This window comes from Chelonoidis abingdonii, chromosome 1, assembly GCF_003597395.2.
Source record: "Chelonoidis abingdonii isolate Lonesome George chromosome 1, CheloAbing_2.0, whole genome shotgun sequence".
Classification (NCBI taxonomy): Eukaryota; Metazoa; Chordata; order Testudines; family Testudinidae; genus Chelonoidis; species Chelonoidis abingdonii.
Window position 1 is genome coordinate 53139961 of NC_133769.1, and position 12178 is coordinate 53152138.

General features: G+C 47.3%; 1 protein-coding gene across 6 annotated transcripts in view; it reads right to left on the minus strand.

The window, feature by feature from the left end:
- Positions 1-12178, minus strand: part of LOC116819258 (uncharacterized) — a 104958-nt gene that overhangs the window by 59654 nt on the left and 33126 nt on the right. The window lies entirely within an intron of this gene.

Below are 12178 nucleotides of genomic sequence, written 5' to 3' on the forward strand. Positions count from 1 at the left end.
TGTAAGAGTCCAATCAATTGAGATGAGCTATCATCAGCAGGAGAAAAAAAAACCTTTGAAGTGATAATCAAGATGACCCACAAAAGGTGTGAGGAGAACTTAACATAGGGAAATAGATTCAATTAGTTAACTTAGGTTTAAACAGAGACTGGGAATGGTTGGGTTATTAGGGAAGTGTAATAATCCAACCATTCCCAGTCTCTGTTTAAACCTAAATTAACTAATTGAATCTATTTCCCTATGTTAAGTTCTCCTCACACCTTTTGTGGGTCATCTCGATTATCACTTCAAAGGTTTTTCTTCTCCTGCTGATGATAGCTCATCTCAATTGTCTGGACTCTTACAGTTGGTATGCGTACTTCCACCTTTTCATGTTCTCTGTATTATAAATATCTTCTGTCTGTGTGTTCCATTCTATGCATCTGAGGAAGTGAGCTGTAGCCCACGAAAGCGTATGCCGAAATAAATCTGTTAGTCTCTAAGGTGCCACAAGTACTCTTGTTCTTTTTGCGGATACAGACTAATACGGCTGCTACTCTGAAACCTAAAATTAAAATGTATATTTTAGATAAGGGTGGTCTTTTGAATGATTTATTTAAAAAACTATATGTCTGAAGATCCAAACATTTAAGGCTGAAGATGATTGTGCATCTAAAAATCTACTAAAATTACTATAGTAATTAAAATTAAAATGAACAAGAGTACTTGTGGCACCTGAGACTAACAGATTTATTTCAGCATAAGCTTTTGTGGGCTACAGCTCACTTCTTCGGATGCATAGAACAGAACACACAGACTAATAAATCTGTTAGTCTCTAAGGTGCCACAAGTACTCCTGTTCATTTTAATTTTAAATACTATAGCAAAAAAAATTTGCTTCCAAAGTCTTCCTGTCCTTTTTGTCCATCTCTTTCTCCCTTCAATTCCCTCCCCACCCCCCGTTCCTCCAGCTGAAGAGAGCCCTTAAATGGACAACACCCCTTTCCTTCCAGATAGCTGGGCAAATGAGTTTCCCTTTCTTTACTTCTAACTATCTGATGAACTAGTTTTAAGAGAACCCTCCAGCAAAATCAGTACTAAGATAGATATCAAATCCTTTGTTATGCCTAAAATCTTTGAAAACATATTTTTTTAAAGTTGGTGAAATTTCATAAACATGTCTATTGTTATGGCGATCACACAAAGTAAATTCATGTTCCCTTTTTCTAAAAGCAATGAACATTGTTATGAACACACTACACCTCTGTAACTGATTAATTTACAATAATGTCTTTGTTTCAGTGAGTTAAATATGAAGTAATCTGGAATGATTACTTCATGAAGGTTTAAGAGTACATTTAAAACATAAATTCAGCATAGAAATACTGATTAAGAAAATGTAAAACAGAGAAAAGCTGCATCATGTATTCCATAATATTTAATGTTGTATTCAGCAAGACAGCTGACTCGCCTTTACTACAAAGTTTTTGCAAATAAATCTCTGACAAACTTCAGGGCATATCAAAAAACCTGCGACTGACATTTTTTATTCCCAAGTTTAGTGCTTTTAATTAGGTACCTTCTGCAAGTCCAGTCTTCACCATCTGGCATGCCGGGGAAAACATGCTCCATTTTATTTAGAAAGAAATTGCAGAACAGTGTTTTTTTCAAATGTCACTTGCTTCATTTGGGTTCAGGGATTTGGCTGGAAGGGGGTGAGCAGGGTGGGGGGAGGGAAAAGAAGAGGGAGACAGTGGGGAGAGGGCAGGGCCTGGGCAGAGTGGGGTGGGGCCTGGGGCAGAGCAGGATTGGAGTATGGGTGGGGCCACAGGCAGAAGAAGAGGGTTGGGGAGCTAGCCTTCCCAAGCGGCAGCTTCACCCACCGCCCCTGACAGCACATAAGAGCAGATTGGCCCCTGCAACCCAGCGTGCCCTGCAATCTCCTTAGGCAGGGGCCGTATTCACAAAGCCAAATGCACTAGCCCCACGCATTCGGCATGAGGGAGAGGACACGGCAGTCTCTGCGGGGAACTGTGATTCTCCGCTGCCAGGAAGCGGGCTGGGAGGCACATTATCCTTTGCTGCCTCTTCCCTCCCCCATCTCCGGGCTGTGAGCCCGGACTGCCATCGGGCGTAGGGCCCCATAAATCCTAAGGATGGCCCTGTTGCCAGTTATGATGCAGCCCATATCAGTAGTGATTAAAAGTTGTTTCCATGTGAAGGCTGTTTGGTGGCCTGTGGAGATCAAGTGATAACCTCTATCCACACAAATCCCCACTATAAATTGGCACTTTTGGGCAGCCTCCGCAGAGGCACCAAGGATTAGTAAACAAGGAGACTGAACTTCCTTTATTTCCCAGATGTGACCCCTCCAGGGCAAGGTTGAAACACATTGACATGGCAGTTTCAGGAAACTTGCACTACTGTCATCTATGTTGCATCTGTTCTTTGGAATAATGGGGGACTGCATTACCCATGGCTGATAATCCAGCTCTATACTCACACAAACCATTTAAAACAAAGTGTTCGTTTAGTGTTACTAATTGTACACTAATTACTACAGTATTTAGCACACGTTCTTATAGTGCAAACAGCAGCCTTGCAAGATTACAAGCACTCCAGCAAATGAATCTGAAGCACCTGAATTGTAAGAATTCGGTGATTAGATGTGTCATACACAGATTTTATACACTTCCTTCCTCTCACAAACAATTGGTCAAATATTTACAAACACAGAAGAATAAACGAGAAACTGTTTTGTTCTACAGGAAGACAGAGATGTTAAACTTCAGACGCCAGCAGTGATGGTTTAGGCTCTAATCCAACAAAGCACATAAGCACGTGCTCAATTTAAAGCACATGGTTAATCACATTGAAGTCAGTGGGATCACCTGTACTTAAAATTCAAGCACATGCTTTAGAGCTTTGCTCTCTCAGGGCCTTACTTTGGAGTCTAACTATCAAGCCTGTTTTAGCAAAATTCCTTGGAACCACATATTCAAATCCCATCCAGCAGAGTGACCTCAACCATTCAGGTTCCCAAGAGAGAGAAACTGAATTTCATGCAGTTTGTTGTGTCTGGGTTGTACTGGTGACTTAAAAAAACAGAGATCTTGTTTGCTCTGCATGAATGTTAAAGAACCAGTGGATCTCCTGGATCTCTGGGGAGACGAGGCTGTGCAGGCACAGCTTCAATCTAGCTGTAGAAAAGTTGGTATCACCCAGCAGATTGCTCAGGGTAGGGAGGAGAAAGGATTCAAGAGGAACCTTTAATAGTGCCAAACGAAAGCCAAGGAGCAGCGGCAGGTGTACCAGAAGGCACGGGAGGCTAACACTTGTTCTGGTACAGAACCGCAGACATGCCACTTTTACAAAGTGCTGAATGCCATCCTTTGCAGAGACCCCACCACCCACACCCCAAGCTCCACGGATACTTCGGGGGAGCAGGAGTCACAGCCCCCTCGGGAACAGTGATGAGGAGGAGGCATGTGGGGGACTGTAGAGGGGCCGCTCCCCCGCTCCAGCAGAAAAAGGGTTAGAGTCAGCCCTGGGAGAAGGTTGTGGCTGAAAGCTGCTAAACTGGGCTGACTGGGGAAATGGCCACAGCTGGCCTGTGTCAAAAGGCTGTGAGCCAACAGCCCAAAAGAAGTCTCTCTCCAGGATGGGAGAGACCAGGGTCTGCCTGCTTGCAGAAAGGGTACTGTGAGTGAAGCAGGGCTGGGGAGAACCAGAGGAGCAGGGGAGCTCCAGGCTGGCAACTCCCCAGGCTGCAGGGCCCAGTCCAAGACCCATAGAGGTACTGGGAGGGAAAGGAAGGCAGCAGATCCGAATCCCCTTGCCTTTGATGAGTGGCTTTTACACTGCAGTCTGCCCCAGGGAGCGGGGGCTTGGTGATGACTGACAGTAGCCCAGACTGAGGCAAGGTGGGGATTAGAGAATTTGGGGGGGGGGGTTCCCAGAGAGGGGAGACCCAGAGAGATTGCCAGGGGGCAGCCCCAGGGTAAAGCACCGGCGTCCGGGAGGGACACATGAGCCAACAGCAGTGGGACACTGGCCTGCAAAGGGCGCTCTGGAGGCTGGAAACGCTAATTCCCTGAGACAACCAGCAGGAGGCCCCACAGCAGTGAGTCATGCACTGTCACAGGGACAGGTGACCAGGGGGATCCAGTGGCACAGCAAGCCAGGACTTGTTTTTGACTCCAAGACAATCAAGGAAGTCCCTCCAATCCAGCACAGATAAGCCTGATGCAGGGGAAGGAACCTCTGGTAAGTACACAGTTTGCTTGGACATTGCAAGGACATGTTTATTTACTCTTTTTTTACTTATACTATAAGATGTATGAAATAACCAAAAGATGTAGAGTTGCAATCCGCTTCCCATTCTCCTGTACAGTTAGGCAGAGAAGGCCACGCAAAATCCTTTGTTTATGTGCACTTGGATGTCCCATGAATCCTCCTTAGAGATCTCAGGGAAACGTTCCTGCAGGTAGTCTGCCACAAGTTTCTGGGGAGGGCTGTCTTATTTCTTCCCACGCCACTCAGCACCAATGCAGCACACAGGCTATCAGTACACAGCCCCAGTTGGCAGCTGGACATCTGCAGGAGCTGTTCCCTTTCAGGCTCTGTTTCTCTCAGGAGTGAGAAGTGCTGTAATTAGACATTTTAGCACGCAGGGCGAGCAAGCATATTTGCATCCCCTCCCAGTTTTTTTCCACTCCATTTCCCATCCCCGTGGTTTAGCACCCTAGGAAGCTGCCCTGCCCATCCCAACCTGGTTATGGCCCTGAAGTGAGATATCAGCTAAAATCAGGGATGCCCAGAGGATTCAGGGGGCCTGGGGCAAAGCAATTGCAGGGGCCCCTTCCATTAAAAAAAAAAAGCTGCAATACTATAGAATACTATATTCTCGTGGGAGCCCCTGGGGGCCCCGGGGCAAATTGACCCACTCCCCCCCCAATGGCCCTGGGGAAAATAAACATTTAAAAATCTTCCGCATCTTGGCACAAACCCAGTTTTGAGAACTTCTTTTCAAGTCCCCTTTACAAGATATCATTGGTTCTCAGCATCAGCTAGTGCTAAAAGGCACTAAAGCTCATTAAAAGGGTTGGACAAATATTTTCCATCAAAACTTTTTTTGGCTCGAAAGTTGAGGTTTTTAAAAAGCAGAAAAAAATCATGGACAATATCTGCTTTCCTTCAAAATTGTTGTGGTTTTTAATTGAAAAGCTGAATTAGTCCTGCAAATGAAGATGATTTGGGGTTTCAAGAAGTGGTGTGGCCAAATATTTGCTGGTTGCTGTTGATTGTTTAACAAATAATAAAAAATTCTGCTTAAAAAAATTCAAAACATTTTGACATCTAGCTTGTGAAACAGTGAGCCATCGTCAGAGATTATTCGGTTTCTGATACTCTGCTGTTCCTGACTCTATTTTTCCCATAACATTTGGTCATTTAGGTTAGAATATAGAAATGGCATACTGGGTTCAAACAAATCAACTAACTGACAGTGGTCATGCAAGAATGCCAGAGGAAAGTGAATTAAGGTAATGATCAGTGATCATTCTCGCTCGATCCATCTCCCCCTGCTAAAACAGAGCTAGGGCAGCCTTCCTCATATCCTGTAATAGCCAATTAATGACTTGACACCATGATGTATCGGTTCTAGGATGGTCATGTGGGTCTACAACTGGAGACGGTTATGTGGGGTTTGGTTTTAAGTATAGATATTCAGCATAGTCAGAATTGGAGCATTTGAGCTTGTTCCAGAATCTGGCATGAGCTAGTTGTGAAATTGAATGCTCAGAAATGCCTTCATGTGAATGGACAGGTGCTAAATTAAATTAATTGGGGGTCAGGACCCTCAGGGGGTAGAACCGTTATTCTGAGGTCATGTAGTTGTCAGCTCGATAAACCATGTTGCCTAGCATTTATAAGTGTTAAATATACAAAAAAGTGTTTTTAATTTGGGGGGGGTCGCACTCCAGGTTTTGCTATGTGAAAGGGGTCACAGTACAAAGTTGAGAACCCACTGGATTAACTGCTGGGCTGGGGATGCAGGGAGGGGGGTCTCCTGGTAGGATGGAAGGAGGTAGGTGTATAGAATATTGCTCTATGATGTGATCCACCTACCATGGCTTCTGGGCTACTATCATGTTAATCATAAGTGGGTATTTTAATGAAGTACCTCTTGATGATCCCCATATGGACTGAAGAAACAGTGATATATATTTTTCATTTGAGAGTGAAAGGTGCAGCCCTAGGAAAAGATAGACAGCTTGGCTCTTTGTGTAAGATATCTGTCTGCAGCTGAAACTGCTGAATGGCATTTAGGATAGGGAAGCTGGTGCCTCCCAAACACCTGGCCCTGCCCCTATCTGACCGCGCACCACTTCCTGCCCCCCCGCGAATCCCTGAACCTAATCTGCTCTTGTCCCCTGGGACTCAAACCCCACGATCCCGTCTGCTTCTGTACCCTGACTGCCTCGACCCATGCCACCCCCGGCCGAGTCCTGACAGACCCCCAGAATACCCACGATCCAACTCCCCTGTTCCTCATTCCCTGACCGCCCCCCCTCCAAACCTCTGCCCCTGACTGTCCCTGGGACTCCCTGCCCCTTATCCAACCTTCCCAGTCCCCTTACCGTGCTGCTTACCCCCCGCCACCCCACTCTCCCGGAGCCTCAGTGTGCCACATCCAGGAGCAGCCCTGGACAGTGCTGTAGCGGCGTGTCTCGGGTGGGACCTGAGCTCCCACCGCAGCCTCGCCCCCTTACCATGCGGCTCTGAGCAGGAGGAGCTCAGGTCCTGCTTGAGCCATGCCGCTGCAGCGCTGTCCAGGGCCGCTCCTGGACGTGGCATGCTGAGGTACTGGGGGATGGGGGAAGGCAGACGTGGGGGGGAGCCTCTGATGTTCTCGTGGGGGCCCCTGCAGGGCCTAGGGCAAATTGCCCCTTCCCCCCCCCCCATTGGGCGGCTCTGGCTAAAATAACCATTACCTGTGGAAAACAGTGCTAGTATTCAGTTCAGTTGCCCTATAAGCATATGCTCGTGCCCATGAGCTATCCCCTCCCTTCTTGTTCAAACTCACTCCACTACCACAACCACCCCAGCTGTAACTACCATTGCTGGGACTGCTAGCATGCTCTATGAATTCCAATGAGAAGTGAAAATGTGCTGCTTGCAATTGTGTGGGTCAAGGGGAGTGAGTTCAGTAAACTAAGTTTCCATTTACCTGGTGAATAGTAGCTCTATGCATTGTATCTTTTGCAACCAGAAATGCACCATGGCGGAGCAACTCAGCCAGGTAAGGAGGAGAAGGAAGAGGATGGCAGATGACATATTCAAAGATATCTTGCAAGCCTCTGCTGCTTTAAATACCAAGCACAGGGCTTGGAGGATCACCCGTGCAGACAGCAGGGGCAGGGATAAGGCAGAAAGGAGACGTGTAGCAGGAGATACTACCACATCTCAAGCAGCAAACATATATTGCAGACTCTTGCTAGCCTTCAGCTTCAACAGACCCGTGCTCACCTCGCTCTGAAGCCTATTCCATGCGATGTGCATGGCCACTACATTACCCCAACCATTCCACCCCAGGGGAGAGTACAGGCAATCACAACTGCACATACACTGACCTATGAAAGACGCAGCTGGTGTATGGGAAATAAAAATGACTGTTCTTTCCCCTGTATTTATAAAGTTCCATTCAGCTATAAATGTGTCTGTTTGCATAGGTTTGGAATAAAAGTATTTATGGAAACTTAATTCATCTTATTAGCTCACAATGTATGCTGGCTAGGGCTGACATCATTCACAGATAATAGCAATAGGTGCATTTGCAATGTTATAATGCCAGGCACAGCACCCTACAGCAACACATATTACCATAACTCACTATTAAAATAGTCTTCCAAAGCCTCTGTGAGTCAAACAGCTTCATGTTAATCCTTCCTCTAACCCTGGTATCCAGCTGCTCAAAATCAGCAGACAGCCTCGCAGAAATCTCCTCCCTGGCAGAAATTTTTCTCCCTTTGCTTCACAGATATTATGAAGGACACAGCAGGCAGCTATAGCATTGGGAATTTTTTTCCACTGATGTTCAATTTCATAAGTAGACAGTGCCAGCGGCCACTCAAACAGCTAAGGGCGTATTCAACTGTCATAATGTATCTGCTGAGCCTGCAGCTGAAGTGTTCCCTGGTGTTATCAAGGTGGCTGGTGTATGCTTCAAGAGCCACAGAAGTAAGGGGTAGGCTAGGTCTCCCGGGATCACTATTGGCATTTCAACATTTCCCCATTGTAATACTTAGGCTGGAAAGGAAGTCCTGCTTGCAGCTTTCTGAACAGAACTGTGTTCCTAAAGATGCATGTGTCATGTACCTTCTCTGACCAGCCCACATCGATGTTGGTAAAAAATCCCCGGTGATCCACCAGTGCTTGCAGTACTATAGAAAAGTAGCCATTTCTGTTGATGTACTTTAAGGCAAGGTGGTCAGGTGCCAAAATAGGGATATGCATGCCATCTATTGCCCCATCACACTTTAAGAACCCCAATGCTGCAAAACCATCCACTATGTCCTGTACACTGCCCAGAGTCACAGTTCTTCAAAGCAGGAGGTGATTAATGGCCCTGCACACTTGCATCACAGTAATTTCCATGGTGGATTTCCCAACTCCAAATTGATTCCCATCTAATCAGTAACAATGTGCCATTGCAAGCTTCTACACAGCAATCAGCCCTTGCTTCTCCACTGTCAATGCAGATCTTGTTCTGGTGTCGCTGAGCTGGAAGGCTGGGATGAGCTCCGCACACAGATCAAGGAATATGGCCTCATGCATCCAGAAGTTCTGCAGTCACTGCTGGTCATCACATACATGCATAATGATGCAATCCCACTAGTCAGGGCTTGTTTCTCAGGCTCAGGATTGGCTCTCTACTGTCTGCAGCTGCTCCGTGAATGCTGCCAACAATTTTGAATTGTTTCTATGTTCCACAGCAATCTAGCCTCCAAGGAATCGTCATGTTCCTCACAGCTCCTCTGGGTAGCTCTGCAAATTCTGCAGGATCAGGCACCTGTACTCGCAACGCTCATCACAATAATGCAGAGCTGTGCAGGCTCCAACATTTCTCAGAGAGATGAGTTTCCAGGGCTTTTGAAAAGAGGCATGAAACATTATGGGATGGAGAACACTGCATTATGGGAGTTGAAATCATGTTCCCAGTCACCCCTACACAACTCATAAGGCATTGCAAAATCTTCCCAAAACACCCTGCACTACATGGTGGGAAGTTGCACAGAAGGATAGCTACCACGATACACTGCTCGCTGCATCGATACAAGCGCTGCTAGCGAGGATGTGCACTGCCGATGCAAGGAGTGTAGTGCGGACATGCAACAGTGATATAATTACTGCTGCAACTGTATATTGACACACTTAGGTCAACATAATTTTGTACTGTAGACAAGCTCTTTGGGAGACCAAGTGGGTGAGGTAATATCTTTTATTGGACCAACTTCTGTGGGCGAGAGAGACTAGCTTTCAAGATAGAGCTCGTCATCAATTTTGGGAAACGTAGCAAGGCCAGGTCTACACTACAGACTCATATTGGTATAACTACGTCACTCAGGGGTGTGAAAAATCCACACAACTGAGTAGGAGGATAGTTATATCAACCTAACCCATCGATGTAGCTACCACCTCTCATAGAGGTAGATTAACTATGCCTATGGGAGAAGCTCTCCCGTCGGCATAGGAACATCTTTACTTTAGCACTACAGTGGCACAGTTGCAACAGTGCAGCCACACTGATGCAGTGTTATAAATGTAGTCCTGCTTTAGCGCTGCAGCTGCATTGCTGTAGCACTTCCATGAAGATGCTACCTATGCCACTTCTCCCATCAGCATAGGTAATCCACCTCCCCAAGAGGCAGCCACTGTGTCAATGGGAGAAGCCCTCCTATCAACACAGTCCTATCTTTACCGAGATTTAGGCTGGCATAACTATGTCGCTCAGGAGTGTGGGAAATTATTTAACGTAAGTAGTTAACACATATTTCCAGAGAACATTCAAGGTGAAGTGACCTGTTAGCACCCCTCCAGTCATAGGAAGGAAAGGAAGGGTTTGGGGAAGCAGCAGAGGGCACTGTTAGTGGGTTAGAGACTGATTTGTGGCTCATTACAACAATCTAACAACACCCCAGCTGCTTCCCCTGCCCCCCTTCTTTTCCTTCCTATGACTGGAGGAGTGTAAATGGGCCACTTTACCTCTACTTATGTTAAACAATCTGTTGCACCTTCTATTTAGCTGCGACACTCTGAGGCTTGGTCTACATTAGCAACTTACATCAGTATAACTACGTCACTCAGGGGTATGGAAAATCAACACTCCTGTGTTACTCAGGCCTGATCTACACTGGGGGGGTGGGGTGTCGATGTAAGATATGCAACTTTAGCTACGGGAAAACCAGTGGCATTTCGGCAGCGACATCTCTGGATGATGCTGCTTCTCGGTGGCATTTTAGTGGATGCTCATCCGCTGGACAGTACATGGGCGCACATAGATTCCACGGCTGGCATCATGGTGCCTGCAGGCACTGCTTTGGGGACCACTGGTATAGCCTATCTAGACCCTTCAGGAAACGGCTAACCATCAGGCTGGCGAAGACTGAACGCCCAGCTGCTCCTGGGTGGAAGGCACAGATGGCTGCCCGGTGTACCTTGATGGATGATTCCACTAGGCCCTGCTGTTTTAAGTGCAGTAAGTAGTCTAGGATAAATGGTATGGATGCCTGCATTGGAGGAGCGTGACTCTGAGTGCACCAGATTGCAAACCTTTTCCACTTGGCCAGATAGGTAGCCCTGATGGAAGGTTTCCTGCTACCAAGACAGACCTCCCTAACAGACTCAGAGCACATGAGTTCCATAGGGTTTAGCCATGAAGCTTCCAAGCTGTGAGGTGAAGAGACTCAAGATTGTGATGGTGAAGGTGACCATAGTCTTAGGTGATCAGGTCCAGGACCAGGGGCACTGCGATTGGGGCATCCATTGACAGCTCCAGGAGCATAGTGTACCAGTGCTGGCAAGGCTATGCCAGTGTTACCAGTATGACTGCCACCTTGTCCCTGCAGATCTTGAGCAGAAGCTTGTAGATGAGTGGAAATGGTGGGAACGTATACCACAGGTTGTCTGTCCAGGGAGGAGAAACATATCTGAAAGGGAGCCCGGACTGCGATTCTGGAAGGAGCAGAACTGAGGGCACTTTCTGTTGCTCCTTGTGGCAAACAGGTCAATTGGGGGAATTCCCCACCTCTGGAAAATGCTGTGTATCACATCCAAATGGATGGACCATTCATAATTGTGGAAGCATCTGCTGAGGTAGTCTGCTAACTCGTTCTGAGACCCTGGGAGGTAAGATGCTTCCAGGTGAATAGAGTGGGCTACGCAGAAGCCCCACAGCTTGAGGGCTTCCTGACATAGGGGAGAGGAACAAGCCCTATCCTGCTTATGTATGTAAAACATTGCAGTTGTGTTGTCCATCATGACCCCCATGCAATTGGGCTTGGAAGGTTTGGCATGCCTGTTGGCCCTCAACTCCTTGACGCTGATGTGGAGTGAGAACTTGTCCTGCAATCAGAGAGCTTTCATCTGTAGTTTTCCCTGGTGAGTGCCCTATCCCAGCGCTGACATATCTGTTACCAGAGACAGAGAGGGCTGGGGCTTGTTGCAGGGGACTCTCTGAGCCACCAGTGTAGAGGCTCAATAACCGGCACCGGAAGGGTGACCGTTCCCTGGATGGTAGGCAGACACCAGCCAAGCTTGGAGAGGCCTGAGCCTCAGCCTCGTATGCTGTACCACATATCTACATGCTGCCATGTGGCCGAGGAGCCTCAAGCAGCCCCTTGCCTTGGTAGTGGGGTACCATCTGAGGCTCTGTATGATGTCCGTCATTGCCCAGAAACGAGCCTCCAGCAGGGATGCCCTGGCCTGGCCTGAGTCCAACACTGCTCCTATAAACTCTACCCTCTGTGTCAGGGATAGAGTTAATTTGTGCTTGTTGAGTAGGAGACCCAATCTATCAAAAGTGGACCTCACAAAGCTGACTTGTGCCTCCACTTGGTCCCTGGAACACCCCCTGCACAGCCAGTCATCAAGGTAGAGGTACGCCTGCACCTGCTTCCGGTGGAGGAAGGCGGCCACA